Here is a 25,994-nt window from a genome sequence, read left to right on the forward strand (position 1 = left end):
AACGGGACGTCCTTAAGAATCCTTAAGGAGCAGATAAGTGAGCGAGATAATTAATTACAGTGTATCAGAAGGGCTGAAATAGAGATGCAGTACTGTGCTGTAGGAGTATAAGTTACTGAGCTTCCATGGTGTGCTTTGCATTTAATGACTGTGCAGGCAGGTCTAACTCTTAACCACCTATCTAGATGCAAGAATTCATGTGAAAGTGTTTTATAAGCCTGTAAGCACTGGATCAATGTAAAGTGCTATGGGAGAGCAATTTATGGAAATGTGTAATATGTATGCACAGTCATAGGAATTGTATTCAAGCAACAATTGTTCTTGAGCTCCTATTACATGTCAAGGAGAAGACCTCTGTTTGAGATGGCCGGGATGATTTTTTTCCATGACTGCTCTTCCAGACCTATTAGTCTGGGATTGCAGTGGGTGGAGGTGAGGGGGTAAGTGCAAAGCTCAAATCAGTAGCTTGACCATTAGTATTACTGTGTCCTTATTTGGTTCATAATTGAGAAATTTATTTAATTTTGTATTTTAAAGTTACTTCATTGTATTTGTTGCTTCCTGAAGTAATGATAACAGCAACAACAACAAAAATTCTTTGAGGAGAGAACAATTTGAAGCTTTTGTAAACTGTGTGGTTGACAACAATTCATTCCTTTCAAGGAATGAAATGCTGAAGGCTTCAACATTGAAAGTTATAGACCTTTGATTCTCATTCAAGCAAATTAGAGAGAAAGCTGGGATATTCCTCCTGTTAAATCCTTTGGAGGTGTTTCTAGAGTTTGAATGTAGTCCAGAACAGAGAACTTGCTTTTTCTTAAGTCTTATAACATTAATTGATGAAGACATGGATCATTTTGCAGACAAAACCAGACTGCCAAGTTATTTAGTAGTTGGAATAGAAAAGTTTTGGAATGAATACACGATGACAGATTATTAATTGAATTATCGGAGCTGAACTTGAGTTCATATGGAATATGGAATTGTTCATTTTCCAAATAGACTGCACAAACCCAGCCCTTTGTATGTGGCATACTTCTTGATTTACCATTACAATTCCATTACTGCTATCACTTATTTTTCTTATTGACAAGAACTGTAACGATTTAAATGAAAAAAGGAATTTCATGAAAGAGTTTGGGGGAGTTCTCGGCATCCTTTTAAAGTCTAGAGGAAACCCAGCTCTGAAAATGGGCAGGAACCAGGGGAGTTCCACAGTCAGAATTGCACTTCAGAAGTAGGTGGGGTTGGGACCTGGAGAGTATGTTCCTTCTGACGCTGCCTGGTAATACTGGGTTCTGCAGCATGTATCGCCAGCACTATGACACTGGACCCTACTGCTATTGCTATTCTTGCCACCACTGCCGCCGCCACTGCTGCTTGGGAAACTGGTTATTGCTGGAAAGTTGCCCGCTCAGCCATGCTTCTTTGTGATATTAGCTTTCTTTCTTTTTTTTTTTTTCTATTTAATTTTTTGGCTGTCCGCAAGGCTTGCTGGATCTCAGTTCCCGGACCAGGGACTGAACCTAGACCGTGGCAGTAAAAGCCCAGAATCCTAACCACTAGGCAACCAGGGAACTCTGGATATTAGCTTCTGATTCACAGTTCTCAGAGGGGGGTCTTGGATTGGTTGAGCTTGGGTCACTGCCTGCATCCTAGCTACAAGGGAAGTTGAGAAGGTGAGTAGTCGGCCTTCATGGCTTTTAAGAAAGGAGGCAGGTTCTACTTCCCACCATATGCATATTATAATGGGGAAATCAGCAAACATAAACATAGGAAAGGTAATATCAGTAAATGCTAAGGATCCAAACAAAACAAACTAAAACAAACAAATGGATTTTTTTATACTGGACTAACAAACACTTGTTTATTAGTACTTTACACACACAAAAGTATTTGCACTTAATTTTGGATTGCTAGGACATAGTTCACAAGTGCTGAACTAGTGCTGCTAGTAGTAGGAGCTCTGTTGAACACTTCTGCTTCAGTGGTTGTTGTATTTCTGAAGTGCTTAGTTGGGAATCACCGCAGCCTGAGGGTAGTGTTAGAGAAATCAAACTTTGGTGCGTTGTCTTATGCAGTTTTCTACCAATATTGAATGCTCATCATTGGGGGGATACAATTCTGTGTTACAAGGTGATAACCTTGTAAGTAAAATTTGTTTCTTTACTTATTAACTGTGAAGTCCTTAAGAGTAGATGTCTTTCAATTTTTATAAACCCCAGTGCCTGGCATGTAGTAAGCTTTTAATTTGTAGTATGAACATCTCGCAGAATTCTCCTCTAGTTGTTTTTGTCCTTTTGCTGCCTTCCATTTGAATTAAGAAATGGAATGAAAATATTAGATTGTAACGAATAACAACAGTTCCATGGGAAGTGGGGGGGGACCAAAATAGAATGAAAGAACGGGTATTTATTGTAATTACTTCATTACTGTCCAGATCATTTATTGTTATAAGATTCTACCTGATTTCCTTTGGCCTTGGGCTGTTTTGATTAGTGCTTTAGTTCTTGCATATTTATTTTTATTAATAGAGAAACTTAAACCTGCTTCATGACTTCTCTTGCTTTTTTCCTTTCATGAAGGATTGGCTTCTGTTTTTTTGTGTTGTGAGTGGGAAAGAATGAGGTATATAAATTGGAGAAAGATTAAATGACAATGAAATTGTGACCTGAAATAATTTATATTATCCTTTTTCTGCTGTTGCACACATTTTTTTTTTTTTTTTTTTTTTTTTTTTGTGGTACGCGGGCCTCTCACTGTTGTGGCCTCTCCTGTTGCGGAACACAGGCCCTGGTCGCGCAGGCCCAGCGGCCACGGCCCACGGGCCCAGCCGCTCCGCGGCACGTGGGATCCTCCCAGACCGGGGCACGAACCCGCGTCCCCTGTGTCGACAGGCGGACTCCCAACCACTGCGCCACCACGGAAGCCCTGCACACATTTTTAATTTGATGGAGCTGGAGAAGATTGACAAGGGTTATTTGTGTCTTCTGTTTGTTTTGGTATATGTAGCACATAAACTTCCATTGTAATTATTTTGTTTGTAGGTTGCCCCACTTAAGTGACCTAAGTCTCATCTTTATATATCTGGGACCTAGTACACAAGAGATGCTAACTGTTGGAGTTGTGAAGGGATACTATTTTGGGGAATTTAAAGTCATTCTATGTCTGTTTTTGGTTTTCTAAAGTTCCAAATTACCTGCAGTTTCCATATCAAGAGCTTGCATGGCAAACTCTAATAATAGTTTCTTCTGTAGGGTAAAGAGGGTATTTCTTCCTCACTAAAGCTGAGTATGAGGCTTAGTGCCTCCCAGGAGGAAGGAGAATGAATTGGAAGTGGAAAGCCCATCTTTTTTCAGCCCTGGTGGCTTATGGGAAGCAGGGGATAGAGGTGGGGAAAATAGATTGTGAGAAACATATGTTCTGACCTTCCTTGTCTGGCCAAAGTTCTGGGGTTGGGGTGAGGGTATTAAATCGGTTGGCGGGGCAGTCAAAAGTAGAAGGCCTTAAAAAAAAAGAAGAAGAAAAAAGTAGAAGACCTTTGGCTCTGCTCTTTATTTGAAATCTTGAGAGCTGTGTAGGCTGTTGCTGTGCCAACATTGGGGGCTAGGGCATAGCAGTGGTAAGAGAAAGTGGCCGGCTGCATGAGTCTGTGGTAGCAGGGGATTCTGAAGTGCTCTCATGTCACTTCAGGGATGTGGACAAGCTTAGGGGCCTGGTGGAACAGCAGACATCATGACGAAGGACTGTGTGACTCTAGGTCAGTCAGGAACATGGAGACCAGAGATGGGAGGCAGCATGACATCCCAAAAGGTGAGATGGCACCAGTCCAGCCATAGGACCTGATCACTGCCTAGCAGCAGAGACCGGTGAGGATCCATAGAGACGTCAAGATCTGAGGTCTTGCCACCATAAGGGTGTCCCATAAGCCTCACTTGGAGAAATATTTACTTGGAAGTGACTATTGAAACCAGCTCTGGTAAGGAGTTACACTTAAATGTCTGAATATTAACTGGAAGAGACTGAGATATTATTTGGCAAATATTACATTTCTGGCTATTTACTAGGGTGAGTGTTCTTGAGGAAGCTTGGATTAATTATAGAAAAAACAGCCCCATGTTCATGAGACAGAGTAGATCAGTTATAGGAAATAAAGCAACTACATTTGAGCTACAGTGTGGGTAAATATGATCAGGCAGTAAAGGGCAAAAAAAAAAGAACACTGGTGAGATGATGTAATCCGTCTTGGCCAAGGGCTGAACCTGGGTTGGAAGCAGGAGGGAATACCGTCTTATACTGGGATAAGAAGAAGAGGTGCCTGAGAAGGTAACAGCAGTGACTGCAAGGCTTGAGGACAACTAGGGAGGCGGCTGCTGAGTGACAGAGTCTCAGAGAGGAGAAGGTGTGAAATATTCTTCTAGGAGAGGAAAGTGAATTGCTTAGGAAAATAGAGCGGTGTTGCTGGGAAGTGCACTTAGAACTTTTGTTCATTTATTTACCGTGAGAGCAGTTAGCAGACTAGTGCTCTTTTCTCCCAGTGCTCGGCAGTTTGACTGTGAGAACTGGGCTCACCCAGGACTGCCTGGTTACCATGATGGGTGGAGAGAGGAAGCAGGAAGCTGAAGTCGTGGGCAAGGAAGAGTGTAATCATGGACCATATTTCTAAGCTAGGGACTGAGGTCACGAGGAAGGTGATGGACAGTGAAATGTGGTGGAAGCAATGGATTAGAGGACCTGATGTGCTCAAAGCGATGGTGGAGTGGTCAGAGGATGGGATGACTTGACATATATATGCTTTAGAAGTAGTGTGTGATTTGGTACCACAGGGTTTAGGGTATGCAGAAAGTGGCTGAGGTAGGGAATAAGAAAAATGTTGGAATGATCAGGAGACTGAGAGGCTGAGGTGTTAGATGAATCTTCTAAATAAGTGAAGTTACCAAGAATGCTAGGCATTGGAAGGAATAGTTTCAACAAAGGCAGAATTCTCATTTTGGCTTCCTGACCCGGGGTTTAAGGGCTGACCAGAAAGAGCCAAGTGGAGACAGGGAGGCGCTCACTTCTGTTCAAATAGTGTATAAAAGACATTCTATGGGTTTACAGCTGGTTTTGTGAAGTATCCCAGCACCAGGTGCAAGTGAGCTGCTGTAGTGTTGCAAACTCTTCCTGGGAGGATGGGCTTGGAAGGTGGAAAGACTAGCAAAATCTTCTCAAGGGAAGAACCTTGAGAGATGCATTGAAATCAGGGTTTGCACATTCCTGGACAATGGCTAATGGGCTTACTGGAGGGTCAAGGACTTAGAGTAAAATAAAGTAGAAGGATTGATAATGAGGTCGGTTGGGAAAGGACTCTTTGGATATGACTTCCATTTTTCTTTTTAAGTGGGAGTTATAATTCCTGTTTCTTTTGCTTCGTCCTTTTCTTCTGCATGGAAGTTTGGTGAAGGGCTGTATGGCAGAGCCCTGAGCCTGAAAACATTTGGTCCATGTGAATGCCACAGCAGAGGACGTTCTTAATCAGACAGGAGGACCTGCTTTGTTGATAGCAATAAGTTCTCCTTCTTCAGGCAGCCTGGTGCTTGTTCAAGGGCTCAAGAACAGAGCAACCATGGGGACAGGGATGGAGGCTGGTGCCTAGAACTCAACAGTGCAGGCTTCCTCTCACCATGGCTATTGTGGCTTCTACTGGTACAGAGTGCCCAGTTTGTTAGGGATCCTGAGTTCCCCAAATGGCAGCACATGTTTGGGAACCTGGCCAGCTGGTGTCAGGTTTTTATTTTAGACCCTTTTTTTTTTTTTTTTTTTTGGCGGTACACGGGCCTCTCACTGTTGTGGCCCCCACCACTGCGGAGCGCAGGCTCCGGACGCGCAGGCCCAGCGGCCACGGCTCACGGACCCAGCCGCTCTGCGGCACGTGGGATCCTCCCGGCCCGGGGCACGAACCCGCGCTCCCTGCATCAGCCGGCGGACTCCCAACCACTGCGCCACCAGGGGAGCCCCTATTTTAGACCCTTTTGTCATGGAGGAATCATTGATTTGTTCTCATTGGAACACTCATTTTTTCCTGCCCTTGGATTTGCCTTTTCTACTTGTGCTGCCATCTCTGAGACCCACTGAAATCTTCTGTGAAGCCGTGCTATTCCTTACAAGATTGGCTCTGACCTTCACAGAAAGAGAATTGAAGCAGCGGGCTAATACCTATGGTTTGACTGCTCTTGACTTACGCTGTCATTTGAGGCAGCTGATTTCATACACCAGTGGTTCTCAAACTTCAGTCTCAGGACCACTTTACCCTCTTAAAAATTATAGAAAAAGATTTCATAGGAGGGTTCAAAAAAAAAGTTATTTAGGGCCCTGCAGGGGTTTAAACAAAACATAACCATGCAAGCAGTGTGGTTATATTTATTGATTTTACTGCTTAAAATATTAAAACTGATAAGTTTTGAAATTATATACAGTCGGCCCTCCATGGATCAAAGATATTCAGGGGACAGAAGAAGTCCAGAAAGTTCCAAAAAGCAAAACTTGAATTTGCAGTGCAAAGGCAACTATTTACATAGCATTTACCTTTTATTTACAACTATTTACATACATTTACATTGCATTAGGTATTATAAATAATCTAGAGATGATTTAAAGTATATTAAAGGATGTGTGTAGGTTGTATGTAAATAGTATGCCATTTTACATAAGGGACTTGAGCGTCTGAGGATTTTAGTATTGTGACGGTCCTGGAACCAATCCACTGCAGATACCAAGGGACAATTGGATTTAAACATAATGAATCATTGCATTTTGACAAGGATTTTAATGACACAGACTGTATTTGCAAAACAAAAGAAAATTTGCTGAGAAAATTCGCTTGCTTTCATTTTTGTATGTCTCTTTAATGTCTGGCTTAATAAAACACCCTCAGATTCTCACAACTGCTCCTGCATTTAGTGTATTGTAAAATAACAAGTCATTTAGCCTCTAGAAAACTCCACTGTACATTGTGAGAGAAAGAGAATAAAAAAGACAAAAAATGTCTTAGTATTATTATAAAAATAGTTTTGACCTCGTGGGCCTCCTGAAAGGGCTTTGGAGTCCCGGGACCATACTTTGAGAACCACCGTTATAAAACACTATACATGTCTTTTGTGACATTTGGAGAGGCTCAGATTTGTTCTCTAGTGTATGTTGTGAACCATGAACAATATTTGTTCTGGTTTTCTTGTAACCTGCCAGGATATACTGGGATCAGGAACCAAAGTATGGAGTTAGTGCCTCTCTGTTAGGATGACTTGTTCAACGTTTGCTTCCCATCTTCTAACTCTGGCAGGTTCTGGTCGTTTAAGAGTCAAGGGACTTGTGATGGTCATTAACCTTGATTATTAAGGGAAAGTAAGAGAGCCATTTTCCATTTACTTGTTACCACAGTATGTGATGACTGAAAATTATTATTCAATAGCTAATATTGATTATCACTTACTAAGCAATGACAGGCATGATTTTTTTTTTTTTTTTTTTTTTTTTTTTGCATTAAGTGGGCTTCTCACTGCTGTGGCCTCTCCCGTTGCGGAGCACAGGCTCTGGACATGCAGGCCCAGCAGCCATGGCTCACGGGCCTAGCCACTCCGCGGCATGTGGGATCTTCCCAGACCGGGGCACGAACCCGTGTCCCCTGCATCGGCAGGCGGACTCTCAACCACTGCGCCACCAGGGAAGCCCGACAGGCATGATTTTAAGCGCTTTACCTTAAATAGTACTTCACTTAATTCTCATAATGACTCTAAAATAAAGTGTCTATTATGTTCCTTGTAAGCACAGCTATGAACTAGAGAGCATTCAGACATTTGTAGGAGTGTAAATTGGTATGCCCCTTTGGAGGGCAATTTGGTAGTACCTAGCAAAATTGAGCATTATGTTTTCTTGACTCTATTTTTGGGATTCTGACAAATGAAAATAACAATGGTTGCACAAGGATACTTAGTATAGCATTTTGGTAATTAAGAAAAAAGGAGAGAGAATTTTAATGTGCATTAATAGGGACTGGTTAAGTTATGGTGCAGCCATATTGTAGAATCCATGTAGCTGTTAAGATTGAAGTGGATCTGTTTCTACAGTAGATGTGGAAACAGTGGATGTGGAAACATCCAGTATGTGTGTAGAAGTCTGGAAGAACACCCCAGAATTCTAATATGGTTACTTTTGGAGGATGGGACTTGGAGGGGGGAAGATATCCTTTTGTACTTTATATATTTTGTATTTTTCAAAGTTTGTATCGCTTTTTGTAATTAAAGATTTGAATAAACTTTGAGAAAGTCTTTGTTTCATTTGGAATTGTATAAAAGGGTGGTGCTGCTTGGGATGAAGATGACTTTGAAAATTTTGCAAGTTTATGTCTGCTTTTTTTTTTCTTTGAGTTGCCAGCTGATTAGATCAAGAGTGAACCTCTTGATAAAACATGAGCCAGGTGAGCCAGTTTACTGGCTGGCCATTGGCATTAGAATTTGAACTGAGAGAAGTAGAACTTCTGTTCATGGTCCTCATCATAATTCTCCTTGCTCTGACTTTGCTCAGGCCTGGTTATGCAGCTTTCCATGGTGTTTCTGAGATATCACAGTATCCATTAGTAAACTTTATTCATTTTCCTTGGGTGGATACCTAAGATGACTACATTTCTGAGCCTCCTTGCATTTAGACTGGGGCTTGTGACTCAGTTTTGGCCAATGGAGTTTGGGCTAGAGGTTGCACAAGCCACTTCCAGGTCTCCCACAAAATATCCTGTGCCATGTTCTCTGCTCTCTCTTACCTTGTCTTGATGACTGTGGAGGCAGTGAGTTGAGATGGAGAAAACAAGAAGTATGAGTCATGGCATGGAAGAGAGCTGCTCTGGGGAATCACTCTGCATGCACCAGATTTAGTAGGAGCTAGAAATAAATCTGTTAAGTCACGTAGAGGAGCCCTTATTTAACTTTAATGTGCATAAGAATCACCTGAAGATCTTGTTAAAGGGCAGATTCTGATTCAATAAGGTCTGGGTTGCGTGTAAGATTCTGCGTTTCTAACAAACTCCTAGGTGATGCTAAAGCTGCTGGTCTGCTGATCACACACGCATAGCAGAGATTTAAAAGGGTAAATGAAATGACTTATAGCCTACCGTAAGTACTCAGTAAACACTTATCCAGTGGATATTTAAGCTTCCTGAATAAGATGAAAAGGAATTAGACACTATACATACATAATCAAATGTTTAAATGATTCCTAAGTGCATATCTCTTTTATGTATCATGGACTGGAATTTAGTTTTAGTATTATGTGTGCAGAAAATATGAAATGAGAACCTGGAATTATCTTAAAGATCATTTTGAACATTTACTTATTTTTAAATTTTTATTTATTTATTTATTTATTTTTGGCTGCATTGGGTCTTCATTGCTGCACACGGGCTTTCTCTAGTTGCAGCGAGCTGGGGCTACTCTTCGTTGCGTTGCGCGGGCTTCTCATGGCGGTGGCTTCTCCTGTTGCAGAGTGTAGGCTCTAGGCACGAGCTTCAGTAGTTGCAGCAGACATGTTTTTCTTTTTAACAGAACATTCCTTATTTTAGGTATCACATCTGGAGGTTAACAAGGTCCTTTCATTGATAGTGTGAAACTGATCACTCAGTCAAGCTGTTGTCCTATTTTTGCCACTGTGTAGTATTTTTCCCCACAGCCAGTTTGTGGGGAGACGTTGTAAGATCATGGAAATATCCTGTTCATTAAAATTTCCCCTGAGATTTATGCATCCGTGGATGATTATTGATTGAATCTTTGGTATAATAGTTGAAAAATGCTAATTTTTCACCTATAGCACTCCTCCACACTTGCCAGTTGACCTTCAGTTCAGCATTCTACCATAAGAGCCTGTCCTCCTTCCTTATTAGTTATCTTGTTATTATCAGTATGGACTCACGTATTTCCATTTTTTCAGTGGTTTAGAATTAATTAGGTACCTAATTGTTTTGGTACTCAAATTGTCCCAGATCTTTTTTTAGTATGAAACCTTTCAAGGTAGATCCTGTGTCCTTGTGATACGCCCCCAAGTTTTCTTTCTTCCTCCCTCCTTCCTCCCTCCCTCCCTTCCTTTCTTCCTTCCTTCTTTCTTTTCTTTCTTTCTCCCTCCCTCTCTCTTTCTACCTACCCTTCCTTTTCTTTCCTCTCTTCTCTCTCTCTTTTTTTTTTCTTTAACACTTCCTTGCTTTCTGGCATAACAGATGTTCTAGACTCATCCTGTACCCATCCTGCCAAAACTCTGGAATCAGTATTTCTCTGAGGATTCCTGGTTTCTTTTAGTGAGGAATAATATTAGAGACCAAGATCTGAGTGCTAGATATGCTCACTGGCCCTGGGATGTTTTTGCTCTTTGACTCTTTCAGAGGACAGAGGAAGTATGCAGGTTCATGCAAATATGCATACATACACACATACATACACATATTTTAGAAATCATGAGTTCACATCAGTACTTTCAATTCTGACTTGTCTCCTCAGGGTTCTTTCTTGCCTTTCGCTGTTCTGTAATTGTATATCCTTTCTGGCTCAGTGAGAACTCTGGCCCTCAAAAGCCTCAATGTATTTACTCATTTGTTCAACTCTATATAATACCTAAAATTGTTTCAGAATTGCTTTGCCCACATCATTACCAAAAAGACCCTATTTGAAACAGTGCAGAATTTGTTAACAATTTCCCTTTCCCCTCTACTCTGCCAAAGATTGAGAATATACAGTTAAATACTGTGTTCATTTTACATTCTTTCTTTTTTTCCCCTTCATTATATTTATTGGTATTTATTAGAAATACAATTGAGGGACTTCCCTGGTAGCCCAGTGGTTATGAATCCGCCTGCCAATGCAGGGGACACGGGTTTGATCCCTAGTCTGGGAAGATCCCACATGCTGCGGAGCAGCTAAGCCCATGTGCCACAACTACTGAGCCTGCATGCCACAACTACTGAAGCCTGCGCACCCTAGAGCCCGTGCCACAACTACTGAGCCCACGCGCTGCAGCTGCTGAAGCCCATGCACCTAGAGCCCGTGATCTGCAACAAGAGAAGCCACTGCAATGAGAAGCCTGTGCTTGCTGCAACTAGAGAAAGCCTGTGCACACCAACGAAGACCCAACACTGCCAAAAAAATAATTAAAAAAAAAAGAAATACAATTGAGTTCATTTGTTTCAGTTTGCTTTCAGTTTTAGTTTTTCCCCCTCATCCTTTTTGATTTAATTTTGTATTTTGAATATATGGAACATCCACATGCTTCTAAAACTCAAACTATGAAAAAGAGAAGTGTTAGCCCCCCTCCCATATTCATACTGTTCCTCCCTGCCACCCCTTGTAGGTAAGCAAGTTCATTGTTTTCTGGTTTATCTTCTCTCTGTCTCTCTCTCTTTGGTAAAGAGAAGCAAATATATGTGTTTATTATTTTCCATTCTTACACAAAAGGTAGCATACTGTATTTGCTCTTTTGCATTTGCTTTCTTCACTTAAAAAATCTACTCCATATCGTATTTACAGAGATCTTTCTTATTCTTTTTTATAGCTCCAAAGTACTCCATTTTATGTGTGTACCATAGTTTCTAATTCCCTATGCTTGGACATTTAGGTAATTTCCAGTGTTTTGCAATTGTGAATAGTGCTGTAATCAATAACCTTGCGCATAGGTGTTTTTATATTGTTGCTGGTATACACTCAGGGTAAATTCCTAGGAGTGGGATTGTTAGGTGAACATGTAAATGCCTATGTGTGGGGCAGCACCATTTCACATCTCCACTAGCAACATATCAGTATGAGAGTGCTGGTTTTCCTCAGCTTTGCAGACTCAGTGTACTGTCAACCTTTTGAATTTTTACCAGTCTGATGGGTGAGCAGTGGTACCTCAGTATAGTTTTTGGTTTGCATTTAAATTGTATTATCAGTAAAGTTAAACATCATTTCATATGTTTAAAGGCCATGATTATATCAATATCTCTTTGTGAATTGTCTATATATCTTTTGCCTGTTTTTCTGTAAGACTTTTGTTCTTTCCTTCAAATTTAAAACTTTTTTGTATATTAGAGATATTAGTCTTATGTTTGAGAAATATTGCAAATATTTTCTTTCTGGTTGTCATTTGTGTTTTAACTTTTCTTGTGATAGAGTAATTCACATGTTTTCTTCTAGAATTTGTATACTTTAAATCTTTACATTTAGATCTCTGATTCATTTGAGTTTATTCTTATGTATGGTGTAAGGAATGGATCTAATTTTATCTTTTTCCAAATGGATATCCAGTTGTTCCATTTATTAGGAAGATTATTTTTGTCCCAATGATTGGCTCCAGTAATCATATTCTAGATCATATACTAATTGGGTCTAACACTTGACTTTCTACTCTTTTCCATTGGTTTATCTATTTATGCATAGGTACCACACTGTTTTTAATTACAGATAATTTAATTTCTAGGAGTACTCTTATGTCATCTTCAAACGTGTAGTTTCTTCTTTTTCAATTTTTATGCCTCTAAGTGTTCTTTCTAGGCTAATTACTTTGAGTAATGCTTCCAGAACAATGTTTAATAGTCGTGAGGATAGTTGGCATTCTTGTGTTGTTACTGGCCATTAGGGCTTCCTTATTAATTAAGGTGCTGGTTTATGACTCAGGTACATATATTTTATCATGTTAAGGCGGCATTCATTCATTTACATTTTCTCATGAGTTTATTTATTAACATCTTTATTGGAATATAATTGCTTTACATTGCTGTGTTAGTTTCTGCTGTATAACAGAGTGAATCAGCCAAATGCATACATATATACCCATATCCCCTCCCTCTTCCGTCTCCCTCCCACCCTCCTTATCCCACCCCTCTAGGTGGTTGCAAAGCACTGAGCTCATCTCCCTGTGCCATGCAGCTGCTTCCCAGTAGCTATCTATTTTACATCTGGTAGAGTATATATGTCAATGCTACTCTCTTACTTCCTCCCAGCTTACCCTTCCCCCTCCCCGTGTCCTCAAGTCCATTCTCTATGTCTGTGTCTTTATTCATATCTTTCCCCTAGCTTCATTAGAAGCTTTTTTTTTTTAGATTCCATATATATGTGTTAGCATATAGTATTTGTTTTACTCTTTCTGACTTCACTCTGTATGACAGACTCTAGGTCCATCCACCTCACTACAAATAACTCAGTTTCATCTTTTTATAGCTGAGTAATATTCCATTGTATATATGTGCCACATCTTCTTTATCCATTCATCTGTTGATGGGCACTTAGGTTGCTTCCATGTCCTGGCTATTGTAAATAGTGCTGTAATGAACATTGTGGTACATGACTCTTTTTGAATTATGGTTTTCTCTGGGTATATGCCCAGTGGTGGGATTGCTGCGTCATATGGTAGTTCAATTTTTAGTTTTTTTTTTTTTTTTTTTTTTTTTTTTTGCGGTACGCGGGCCTCTCACTGTTGTGGCCTCTCCCGTTGCGGAGCACAGGCTCCGGACGTGCAGGCTCAGCAGCCATGGCTCACGGGCCCAGCTGCTCCGCGGCATGTGGGATCTTCTTGAACCAGGGCACGAACCCGTGTCCCCTGCATTGGCAGGCGGACTCTCAACCACTGCACCACCAGGGAAGCCCTATTTTTAGTTTTTTAAGGAACCTCCATACTGTTCTCCATAGTGGTTGTATCAATTTACATTCTCACCAACAGTGCAAGAGGGTTCCCTTTTCTCCACACCCTCTCCAGCATTAATTGTTTGTTGATTTTTTGATGACGGCCATTCTGACTGGTTTGAGGTGATATACCTCACTGTAGTTTTGACTTGCATTTCTCTAATGATTAGTGATGTTGAGCATCCTTTCATGTGTTTGAAGGCAATCTGTATATCTTCTTTGGAGAAATGTCTATTTAGGTCTTCTGCCCATTTTTGGATTGGGTTGTTTTGTTTTTTTTTCTGATGTTGAACTGCATGAGCTGCTTGTAGATTTTGGAGATTAATCCTTTGTCAGTTGCTTTGTTTGCAAATATTTTCTCCCATTCTTAGGGTTGTCTTTTCATCTTTTTTATGGTTTCCTTTACTGTGCAAAAAGCTTTTAAGTTTTATTAGGTCCCATTTGTTTATTTTTGTTTTTATTTCCCTTTCTCTAAGAGGTGGGTCAAAAAGGATCTTGCTGTGATTTATGTCATAGAGTGTTCTACCTATGTTTTCCTCTAAGAGTTTTATAGTGTCTGGCCTTAAATTTAGGTCTTTAATACATTTTGAGTTTATTTTTGTGTATGGTGTTAGGAAGCATTCTAATTTCATTCTTTTACATGTAGCTGTCCAGTTTTCCCAGCACCACTTATTGAAGAGGCTGTCTTTTCTCCATTGTATACTCTTGCCTAGAGATAAGGTGACCATAGGTGTGTGTGTTTATCTGTGGGCTTTCTGTCCAGTTCCATTGAGCTATATTTCTGTTTTTGTGCCAGTACCATACTGTCTTGATTACTGTAGCATTGTAGTATAGTTTGAAGTCTGAGAGCTTGATTCCTCCAGCTCTGTTTTTCTTTCTCAAGATTGCTTTGGCTATTTGGGGTCTTTTGTGTTTCCATACAAATTGGGAAATTTTTTGTTCTAGTTCTGTGAAAAGCGCCATTGGTAGTTTGATAGGGATTGCATTGAATCTGCAGATTGCTTTAGGTAGTATAGTCATTTTCACAATGTTGATTCTTCCAATCCAAGAACATGGTATATCTCTCCATCTGTTTGTATCATCTTTAATTTCTTTCATCACTGTCTTACCGTTTTCTGCACACAGGTCTTTAGCTCTAGTAGTTTTCTGGTAGCATCTTTAGGATTCTCTATGTACAGTATCATGTCATCTACAAACAGTGACAGTTTTACTTCTTCTTTTCCAATTTGGATTCCTTTTATTTCTTTTTCTTCTCTGATTGCTGTGGCTGGAACTTCCAAAACTATGTTAAATAATAGTGGTGAGAGTGGGCAACCTTGTCTTCTTGTTCCTGATCTCAGTGGAAATGGTTTCAGTTTTTCACCATTGAGAACGATGTTGGCTGTGGGTTTGTCATATATGGCCTTTATTATGTTGAGGTAAGTTCCCTCTATGCCTACTTTCTGGAGGGTTTTTATCATAAATCGGTGTTGAATTTTGTCGAAAGCTTTTCCTGCATCTATTGAGATGATCATATGGTTTTTCTCCTTCAATTTGTTAATGTGGTTTATCACATTGATTGATTTGCATACATTGAAGAATCCTTGCATTCCTGGGATAAACCCCACTTGATCATGGTGTATGATGATTTTAATGTGCGGTTGGATTTTTTGTTTGCTAGTATTTTGCTGAGGATTTTTGCATCTATGTTCATCAGTGATGTTGGCCTGTAGTTTTCTTTTTTTGTGACATCTTTGTCTGGTTTTGGTATCGGGGTGATGGTGGCCTTGTAGAATGAGTTTGGGAGTGTTCCTCCCTCTGCTATATTTTGAAAGAGTTTGAGAAGGATAGGTGTTAGTTCTTCTGTAAATGTTTGATAGAATTCACCTTTGAATCCATCTGGTCCTTTTGGGATTTTGTTTGTTGGAAGATTTTTAATCACAGTTTCAATTTCAGTGCTTGTGATTGGTCTGTTTATATTTTCTGTTTCTTCCTGGTTCAGTCTCAGAAGGTTGTGCTTTTCTAAGAATTTGTCTGTTTCTTCCAGGTTGTCCATTTTTTTGGCATATAGTTGCTTGTAGTAATCTCTCATGATCCTTTGTATCTATGCCGTTTCAGTTGTTACTTCTCCTTTTTCATTTCAAATTCTGTTGATGTGAGTCTTCTCCCTTTTTTTCTTGATGAGTCTGGCTAATGGTTTGTCAATTTTGTTTATCTTCTCAAAGAACAAGCTTTTATTTTTATTGATCTTTGCTACTGTTTCCTTCTTTGCTTTTTCATTTATGTCTGATCTGGTCTTTATGATTTCTTTCCTTCTGCTAACTGGGTTTTTTTTTTGTTGTTGTTCTTCTTTCTCTAATTGCTTTAGGTGTAAGGTTAGGTTGTTTATTTGAAATGTTTCTTGTTTCTTGTATTGCTATAAACTTCCCTCTTAGAACTGCTTTTGCTGCATGCTATAGGTTTTGGGCCGTCGTGTTTTCATTGTCATTTGTTTCAAGGTATTTTTTGATTTCCTCTTTGATTTCTTCAGTGATGTCTTGGTTATTTAGTAGCATATTGTTTAACCTCCATGTGTTGTATTTTTTACAGATTTTTTCCTGTAATTGATACCTAGTCTCATAGCACTGTGGTTGGAAAAGATACTTAATATGATTTCAGTTTTCTTAAATTTACCCTGGCTTGATTTGTGACCCCAGATATGGTCCATCCTGTAGAATGTTCCCTGAGGACGTGAGAAGAAAGTGTATTCTGTTGTTTTTGGGTGGAATATCCTAAAAATATAAATTAAGTCCATCTTGTTTAATGTGTCTTTTAAAGCTTGTGTTTCCTTATTTATTTTCATTTTGGATGATCTGTCCATTGGTGAAAGTGGGGTGTTAAAGTCCCTTACTATTATTGTGTTACTGTCAATTTCCCCTTTTTTTTTTTTTTTTTTTCGGTATGCGGGCCTCTCACTGTTGTGGCCTCTCCCGTTGCGGAGCACAGGCTCCGGACGCGCAGGCTCAGCGGCCATGGCTCACGGGCCCAGCTGCTCCGCGGCATATGGGATCCTCCCAGACCGGGGCACGAACCCGTATCCCCTGCATCGGCAGGCGGACTCTCAACCACTGCGCCACCAGGGAGGCCCGATTTCCCCTTTTATGGCTGTTAGCATTCACCTTATGTATTGAGGTGCTCCTATGTTGGGTGCATAAATATTTACAATTGTTATATCTTCTTTTTGGATCGATCCTTTGATCATTATGTAGTGTCCTTCTTTGTCTCTTGTAATAGTCTTCATTTTTAAGTCTGTTTTGTTTTATATGAGAACTGCTACTCCAGCTTTCTTTTGATTTCCATTTGCATGGAATATATTTTACCATCCCCTCACTTTCAGTCTCTGTGTGTCCCTAGGTCTGAAGTGGGTCTCTTGTAGACAGCATATGTAAAGGTCTTGTTTTTTTAATCCATTCAGCCAGTCTAACCCTTTTGGTCAGAAAATTTAATCCATTTACATTTAAGGTAATTACTGATATATATGTTCCTATTCCCATTTTCTTAATTGCTTTGGGTTTGTTATTGTAGGTCTTTTCCTTCTCTCTGTTGCCTGCCTAGAGAAGTTCCTTTAGCATTTGTTGTAAAGCCGGTTTGGTGGTGGTGAATTCTCTTAACTTTTGCTTATCTGTAAAGGTTTAACTTCTCTGTTGAATCTGAATGAGGTCCTTGCTGGGTAGAGTAATCTTGGTTGTAGGTTTTTCCCTTTCATCACTTTAAATATGTCCTGCCACTCCCTTCTGGCTTGCAGAGTTTCTGCTGAACAATCAGCTGTTAATCTTATCGGGATTCCCTTGTATGTTATTTGTTGCTTTTCCCTTGCTGCGTTCAGTATTTTTTCTTTGTATTTAATTTTAGATAGTTTGATTAATATGTCTCTTGGCGTGTTTCTCCTTGGGTTTATCCTGTATGGTACTCTCTGTGCTTCTTGACTTGATTGACTATTTCCTTTCCCATATTAGGGAAGTTTTTGACTATAATGTCTTCAAATGTTTTTCAGACCCTTTCTTTTTCTCTTCTTATTCTGGGACCCCTATTATTTGAATTTGAATTTTGGTACATTTAATGTTGTCCCAGAGATCTCTGAGACTGTCCTCAATTCTTTTCATTCTTTTTTTTTATTCTGCTCCCTGGCAGTTATTTCCACCATTTTATCTTCCAGGTCACTTATCCATTCTTCTGCCTCAGTTATTCTGTTATTGATTCCTTCTAGAGTATTTTTAATTTAAGTAATTGTGTTCATCACTGTTTGTTTGTTCTTTAGTTCTTCTAGAACCTTGTTAAATGTTTCTTGTATTTTCTCCATTCTGTTTCCAAGATTTTGGATCATCTTTACTATCATTATTCGGAATTCTTTTTCAGGTAAGTTGCCTATTTCATCTTCATTTATTTGGTCTTGTAGGTTTTTACCTTGCTTCTTTGTCTGTAACAAATTTTTGTCATTTCATTTTTTTTTTTTTTTTTGATGGGTGGTGCTATATTCCTGTTACTGGTCGTTTGGCCTGAGATGTCTAGCACTGGAGTTTGCAGGCAGTTGGATAGAGCTGGGTCTTGGTGCTGAGATGAGGACCTCCGGGAGACCTCACTCCGATTGATATGCCCTGGGGTCTGAGGTTCTCTGTTAGTCCAGTGGTTTGGACTTGGAGCTCCCACTACAGGAGCTCAGGCCCAACCTCTGGCCTGAGAACCGAGATCCCGCAAGCCTGTCCCTGGGGGTTCCTCCCATCCCCTTAGGTGTACGTGGTCCCCCACTGGTGGCTGGTGGGTGCCCTAGTTGTGAGGAGACATGAATTCTGCATCTTCCTAGTATGCCATCTTGACTCCCAGTCTCTCTCATGAGTTTTTAATTAAGAAGAGGTGTTGAGTTCTGCCAAAGGCATTTCCTTCATCTGTGGAGACTCATATGATTTTTTCCTCTAGAGTTATGAATATCCCACCATACATTTACTTAAGAGAGACTATAGAAACAATTTGTATGTAAGTCTCTTTATATTTCCGGCTTGCTTGCTTAGGTAAAGAGCATCAGTAAAATAAATCTGTGTTTCAGTGTTGTGAAATTTTAATCAGTGTGGTGTTTATGCAAATTACCTCCCCCACTGCAGTCTTGCTGTCTAAAGTTCCCAAGTTTCACCAAATAAACGTGAAATTCTTAATTTAAGATGTTAATAAAATCATGGGATAGAATGTTTGAGTTGGGTGAGATCTCAGAAGGAATCTAATCCAGTCCCTTGGGCAAAAATCATCAATGAATGCTAAAATAAGTGGGCAAGGGTATGATCAGAAATAGATATTTACACAATTTCAAAGAGTCTTCTTACTAGATACTTATTAAGTACAAGGGAAAAATACAGTAACTTTACAAGGTAAAACAGGTGATCAAAGTTAGTATCACCAGTAACAGGACAGACTGACATCATGTGCTTCCTGATATACATTGAACAGGACACAGCATCACTTCTGTGATGTATAGATGCCAGAACGCGTAACCTGAATTTAATCATGAGGAAACTTCAAGGAAAACCAAATTGAGGAACAGTCTACAAAATAACTAGGCAGTACCCTGCAAAAGTATCAAGGATGTGAATGACAAGGAGAGACTGAAGAACTCCAAGATTAAAGGAGATCAAGGAAGCGTGGCAACTGAGTGCAAAGTGTGATCCTGGATCAAAAATTGGACATTAGTGGGACAACTGATGAAATTTGAATAAACCCCATAGATTTGATAATAATATTGAATCAATGTTAATTTTTTGATTTTGATAATTGTTCTTTAGTTATGTAAGATATTAACATTGGAGGAATCCTTATGAAGGACATATGGAAATTCTTTACTATTTCTTGCAACTTTTTTTTATCAGTCTGAAATTATTTCAAAATGAAAAGATAAAAATAAAAACAATGAATGCTTTATCTTTTTGAGATGCATAACGGATGAAGTGACAGGTTGTCTGGTGTTTGCTATTTTTTTTTTTTTTTGCCTGTTCCATGTGGCTTGTGGGATCTTAGTTCCCCAACCAGGGGTTGAACCTGGGCCCTTGGCAGTGAAAGCCCATAGTCCTAACTACTGGACCGCCAGGGAATTCCCTGGTGTTTGCTTTAAAATGATGTAGTTGGGAGGTGTTGGTGGGGTTTAAGTTATACAAGATTGGTCATGTGTTGATAATTTCTGAAGGTGGTTGGGGGGGTATATTATACTATTCTCTCTACTTTGGAGAATGTTTGAAATTTTCTATGATAAAAAGTAAAATAAAAGGAAAGGAAAAAGAGCTGTCCTTAAGTGTCTGCTCGTTCTTGGCCAATCATATTTAAAAGCAAGGCACCAAAAAGTCTTAGGTTAAAAAAATTCTGGGCATTTTCCCAGTAGGTGACTATATATATGGTTATCTGGTGTCTCCCAACTGTTAAGGCTGTTCTCTGGGGCTGGTCAGTTTTTGTGGGAAGGGATTGTATCAGTTAGGGTTTGATCAGGGAAGGAGAACTCTTGAATGACAAAGCATAAGGATAATAGAGACTAGACTTTACATAAGTTGATAGAGATGCTGTTGCCTCTGCATTGTGGGGTAGGCCTGAAGACACTATAAGTCAGCAGAGCTGGCAGGAAGGTAAGCTGATATCAAGTGGGAGAAAGCAAGAACAAATTGGAATCCAACTGGAACTAATAGGACAATTGGAACCTGTGTCTGTCTGTCACTGCCTTGCCCCTCAGTGACACTGATGGCCTACAGAAATTGCTAATGCCCTTTGCCACAGAACTGTTCATGTGCTGGGCCCCATGCCTTGGAGAAGGTTCAGGAAGAGATACAGTGGGAGCTGTTGGAAGAGAGGGCCTGGCTGCTGCCCCAGGCCAACAAGGCGAGCCATTAGATCAGCGACAGTGCACACAAGCTGCAGCAGTACCCTACACAAACTGTCAGACTATAATGAAGGTGGCTGCACTTCTGTCTTCCAAATCTCACCCATGTCTTTTGTGGCCAAGCTTCACCTAGAATCATACAGAGAGAGAATTTTGGGAAATGTAGTTTCAGTTTGCTATGTTGATAAACTGCAGAAGCCACCACAGTCCCTTGTCAACTATATATACCTTATATAACCGTACTTAAGGTACTTAAGAGACAAATGCATGCTCACTCTCCCACCTAACTATTCTTTGCACAACTAAAAACACTAGCCCTCTTCCAAAAAGAGTATACAAAATCCCTTTACCCATCTTTGGGTGATTTCGTTCTTCTTACAGCTGAATCCCATTCTCCCTTTGATATTCTATAACTTTGATATCCTGTAATCAGTGTCATTCTCCAAGACCCATCTGTCTTCTACATTGGCCATGTAGGCAAGTCAAATGAGGATGTGGGCGGAATCACCACCTTTGCATCTCACAAATCATTGATGGTAGCATTACACCCTCCAGAAATGCAGTATTGGTTTTGGTTCACTGTTTAGGTAGGTAAAGGCAGTTTGACTTCCAATTGGACTTTTATACCTTAATAGCCATTACTCTATGGGTTAGGGAACAAGAGAGGGGACTATGACAGTTGTTGAGGATTTCTTTTCCAACTATGCATTCTGGAACTGCAGAATATAACCGCAAGATGGATTTGGGGGCTTACAAAGCCCACTGTGAGATGAATCCGAGCCCAAATCCCATTGATCCTCTGACTTCCATAAGCTCCTGTTCCTGAGAGATAGGACCACAGTAGTATTTTAGTATTTTCAGGAATTAACTTTAGTTCAGAGCCAATGTCCAGTAATCCCTGCCCCCACCCCCCCACCAAAGTCTGGATTATGTCCTCTTCATAGTGCAACATCATCCTTGTAAATGGCTGTAGCTTGCTTTTGGAAAGCCTAGGAGGAAAATATATACTATCCATATTTGACTCTGTAGTAGAGTTCTTCAAGGACCTGACCCTTCCCTTCATTCAAGGGACTCTGGGTCTGTGAAATGGCTCAAATCTGGGAATTGGTGGAGGGACTACAGCACTTTATTTTTTTGGTTACTGAAGTCATACTTCTGTTTGCCAGACCCAGAGCTTTTCCACTTATACTAATCAAGTGAAACTTCAGTAGATTGCCGTTCTGTTTCATTTCTAGGGACACCGTGATTAATTAGCCTAGGTCAAAGATCTCTGCGGTTCAGATCTTTCTGGTTACTGTCTTGGCTGCCTTTATTGTATCCACTCCCACCTTATCTTTGGTGCCTAAGTACTGTCATCTCTGCTGCCATGGGACCCCCACCATCCCCCCCTCAATTCAGGGAGCCCAGTTTGATGGCAGGAGTTACCACTTTTATTCCTGGCCTATGGAGAACAGCCACCACGGAGCTCTTATGGGAGGCCAGGGCTCCTCTCATGAAGGTATTTCTCTTAGCTTGGTGAATGGAATGTTTTCTGGGTCCTCCCAGGGACATGGTTAAGGGGTGGGTAAGCAGGTCTTGGATATTAAATCCACTCAGCATTCTCATCTCCCTAAGCCATCAGGTAACTTCCTTCTCAGTGTACCAAAGTTCTGACATTTCAACTTCGTTTAGTGTAGGTCACCTCTAGATTCAGCTTTCAGTCAACCAACCAAGCAGACTGTTAGAACCATTTCCAGCTGCTTGAGCCAACCTGTTGAATCTGCAGTCTCTGCTCCATATCAATAAATCCACTCATATCAATAAATTCATCTTCATCCAGCATTATTTTCCACCTGAATCCAACACTCCAACACTCTTAGCATCCTTTCCCATATGTGTTCCCCAAGTTTTTGTTGATATAAATTGGCAAAATCTTGCAGTTCTTTTGATATGTTCTGCACCTCCAAATGGATCGCAATTTTTAGCTTTATCCTTGGGGCCCTACTAGGACTCGAGTCTGGCTGTAGATCTAGACACTCTCAGAGGTGGTGAAAGTAGTTCCTGAGGAGGATCAGTAGTCCTTCATAAGGCATAGGGCAGGCCTTTGCAGGTTTCTTCAGGCAAAGGGAAACCAACACCTTCAGAGTGCTTTTACTGGTAAAAGGAATTCAATACAATTTGGGAGTTCAGGGTACCAAGTTTCATGAGTATCTGCCCAAATGTTTGTATCTCATATTTGGGGCCCCACTCCTTACAATCAGTTCCCTAACTTTATGTAAGAGTTAAACATTTGAGTTTGGAAATTCAGTTGATGTTGTCTTTCAGTTCTTGCTACTCCAGATGTGGTCTGTGGATGAGCAGCACAGTTACCAACTGGGAGCTTGTTAGCAGTGCAGTTTCATGCTGCACCACAGACTTACTGAATCAGAATATACATTTTCTGTACATAATTTCAAGATATCTATGTAACTTGTATTTACACTAAGCTGAGACAAACTGATTTCTGTAAGTACTTTTATTTTTTAATTTTTGGCTGCATTGGGGTTTGTTGCTGCATGCGGGCTTTTCTCTAGTTGTGTCGAGCGGGGGCTACTCTTCGTTGTGGTGCACGGGCTTCTCATTGCAGTGGCTTCTCGTTGCAGAGCACGGGCTCTAGGCGTGCGGGCTTCAGTAGCTGTGGCATATGGGCTCAGTAGTTGTGGCTCGCGGGCTCTAGAGCGCAGGCTCAGTAGTTGTGCTGCTTAGTTGCTCTGCGGCATGTGGAATCTTCCTGGACAAGGGCTTGAACCTGTGTCCCCTGCACTGGCAGGCAGATTCTTAACCACTGCACCACCAGGGAAGTCCTGTAAGTACTTTTAAACTTTAACTTCTCAGCAGCCCAGTTGTTGGATAAATATTACATTTGTGATTATTTTGAGGGGTTCTGTATTTTACTTTTAAATCTATATACACTACTAAAATTTTTGCAGGTTAATGTTTTAGATGATTTCCCCTTTCCCTCTGAGAGTTCTGCAAGCAGTCTTAATTAGATGTGATGCTCCCTCTGGTGGACAATGGCATGAAAAGCACACAAACATTTTTTCAGAATAGTAAGGGACTTGGTTTTCTGCTACTAAAACTTAATATCCCTGAGTGATCACCTTCATGACTCTCCTTTCCAAACTGTTCTCAACCTATGACATTTACCATAACTTTTGTTTTGAATTTGAACCAAAAAAACCCACTCAAATCAAATTTTGTCATGAATATATCTATAAAACTCACCATGATGAAAGAGCATTGGACAAACTGATATAGTAACAGTGCCTTTTTTTTGGTGGGGGGCAGGGGCCGTGCTGCGTGGCTTGTGAGACCTTAGTTCCCTGACCAGGGATTGAACCTGGGCCCTCGGCAGTGAAACCACGGAGTCCTAACCACTGGAACTCCAGGGAATTCTCAACAGTGCTGTATTAATAATGATCATGTTATTCACATTAACAGTCAAAAAATCATGTCTGAAACTGGTAGTTGAACTTGAATTTGTGATGACCTGGGAGAAAAATTGTGCCTCTTGATCTACTTATATTTATTACTATGAAATATTTTGTGCAAATGATTTCCCCCCAGTTTTTGCTATAATAATTACTTGTTAGGATGAAAATAACAAATGTGACTGTGTGCAATAACCTTGTCTTTTATATCTCGTTCTAATCTTAGAACTCGAATGGTTGCTTTCCCAGGAGCATAGGTATATATCTGAATAGTTCCTGAAAAGGCAGATAACCGATGTGACAAACGCCTTAGACATTTTATTTTAAAAGTAGAAATTGTCAAATAAAGCCATTATTTTACTTGTTTGAATATGGTAAAAATCAAGAAAGTATCCTTTTTAAAGTTAGCTTGTTGGGCTTCCCTGGTGGTGCAGTGGTTAAGAATCCGCCTGCCAGTGCAGGGGACACAGGTTCAAGCCCTGGTCCAGGAAGATCCCACATGCCACAGAGCAATTAAGCCCGTGCGCCACAACTACTGAGCCTGCACTCTAGAGCCTGCGAGGCACAGCTACTGAGCCCCGTGCGCCTAGAGCCTGTGCTCCGTAACAAGAGAAACCACCACAATGAGAAGCCTGCGCACCACAACAAAGACCCAATGCAGCCAAAATAATAATAATAATAAAGTTAGCTTGTTTCTGTTTTACTGTTTTACACGTGGCCTATTCATGCTCAGTTTTAAACATTTAAGGGCATTTATAGTCCTAGGTTAATATTGATTTTTTTTATTCGTTACTTTGGTTGAGAATTATAATGTTATGAAGTTCTCTGGTTTGTTTTGTTGTTATTAATAACCATTGAGGCAGAAATAAGAGAAACCCCACAAGGAGTAAAGATAGATTGATAGATCAACAGATTTGACTTCATAAAAGTTAAAAACACGTGTATGTCTTATAATAGGAAAGCCAAGAAACAGGAAAGTATTTGCAACATAAAAAGGCATATATTCTTAATATATAAAAATCATTCATAAATTAATAAGACAAAGCAACTTACTTATAAAGTAATACTTGATTTCTGGGATTTTCCCCCCCTTTGTCTCAATCTCTGAACAGTTCTGATCTTCAAATTTTTCTGTGAGAGATTTTCAGATTCATAGGCTCTCAACATTGGCTACACATTGGAAGCAGCTGAGGAACTTTAAAAATACTGATGCATGGGTCCCACCCAGAGATTCTGTTTTAATTGGTTGAGAGTATGGCTTGAACATAGAAACTTATAAAACTCTCCAGGTTGCTGTAATGTGCAGTCAGGGTTGACTACTACTCTCTTTCTTTTTCATCTTAACTGACTCCCTTCCTGCATCTTTAAATTCAAGGACTAGGGTGAAATTGGCACAGCTGGGTTCAGTCAAGCTACTTACTATATCCATAACTATGCTGTTTAATTTCAAACTGGATATTTACATTAGCATGTTCTGTTCACATTCAAATGATTGTCATATGTAGGACGAGCATGTTTTAAGTTGCATTTTAATTTGAATGGTTGTGATGTTTCTCACAAATTAATTTGATGAGTATATCAAAATTTAATTCTTGTTAGCATCTTTCAGCTACTGTGTTTACCTCTTGTTAGGAAACAGATGTTAATTAGAAAGATTTATGTTGTACAGGTGATCAAGAAAAGAATACTTGGATATTTAGGTAATAAAAGTTAAATTGCTCAGAGAAACTATTACCTAAATAATAACTGTATTATATTAGATATTATAACTAATAATGTAATAACTGTATAATATTAGCACTCAGTTTAGGTGCTGAAATCTTAACCATTTTACAGAAGACCTTCTTATAGTCTGTGAATCATTGATTTTCACTCCTTGTAAAAATTTACCTGGAGAATTTTGAAAAATATCCAGATGTTTGGGCCACATCTTTAAAGCCCTACAGGTAAGACTGTTGCATAGCCTGAACTAAGAACCTTTAGGAAAGGGGAAAAAAAAGACAAACAGGTTAATAG

The 25,994-nt window shown here is 39.9% G+C and overlaps 1 protein-coding gene across 1 annotated transcript in view; it reads left to right on the plus strand.

Moving 5' to 3' along the window:
* The window catches only part of SMYD3 (SET and MYND domain containing 3), a 721,692-nt gene that overhangs the window by 835 nt on the left and 694,863 nt on the right, over positions 1–25,994 (plus strand). The window lies entirely within an intron of this gene.

Source organism: Mesoplodon densirostris, chromosome 2 (assembly GCF_025265405.1).
Source record: "Mesoplodon densirostris isolate mMesDen1 chromosome 2, mMesDen1 primary haplotype, whole genome shotgun sequence".
Taxonomy (NCBI): domain Eukaryota; kingdom Metazoa; phylum Chordata; class Mammalia; order Artiodactyla; family Ziphiidae; genus Mesoplodon; species Mesoplodon densirostris.